Source organism: Octopus bimaculoides, chromosome 28 (assembly GCF_001194135.2).
Source record: "Octopus bimaculoides isolate UCB-OBI-ISO-001 chromosome 28, ASM119413v2, whole genome shotgun sequence".
NCBI lineage: Eukaryota > Metazoa > Mollusca > Cephalopoda > Octopoda > Octopodidae > Octopus > Octopus bimaculoides.
The window spans coordinates 8,513,938-8,514,637 of record NC_069008.1 but is presented as its reverse complement, the minus strand read 5'-3'; the positions used below and the strand labels follow the sequence as shown (position 1 = coordinate 8,514,637).

The window sequence follows — 700 nt, the reverse complement described above, 5'->3', positions numbered from 1 at the left end:
TAGGTAGGTAGGTAGGTAGGTAGGTAGGTAGAACGTTGATAATTTCTATTGACATTGAAGAGTGAAAAGTTTAAAGTTTCAAATCTTGTCATTCAACAGAAAGTAAGAAAAGAGACCAAGTTGTGGTCGTTGGCCTTGTAGTATGAAGGAAGAGGGAAGATGCCTTATCCTTTTTACAGAGAGCAGAAAAATATTGCAGGTGTTTATGGTTGACGAAGCTCTCAGCAGTGAATGGAGAAGGAAGATATCTTGTCCTTTCAAAGGAGGCCAGTAAAATATGAAGGTGTTGGTTGTCTTCCAGGAAATAAGCAAGATGTGAGACATGTGGCAGTCCGTACATAAAAGTGAGTGTAATTTAATACTTTTTTAAATTCTACATCTGTAACGACAGGTGCCTCTATGTGGTATCTAAGCTGCTGGAAATAGTTACCAAATCTCTCTCAAATCAAGGCAAGGATACACTAAATCAGTGATTCCCAGCGTGGGGTACATATACACGGCTGGTGAGGCCAAGGATAATTGTGGTGGAGTGTGGGATCTAAAATACTACACCAACCACTGATGGTGGGGGTGGGGGTACATTGTTCTGGAAAGTTATAGAGGGGTCAGCCGGAAAAAAGGTTGGGAACTACTGCGCTAGATAATGTCATTTTCCCAACCACATGGTTCTGGGTTCAGTCCCACTGCGTGGCACCTTGGG

The 700-nt window shown here is 42.4% G+C and overlaps 1 protein-coding gene across 1 annotated transcript in view; it reads right to left on the bottom strand.

Annotated features, from left to right (window-relative positions):
• The window catches only part of LOC106878583 (uncharacterized), a 2,037-nt gene that overhangs the window by 456 nt on the left and 881 nt on the right, over positions 1–700 (bottom strand). The window lies entirely within an intron of this gene.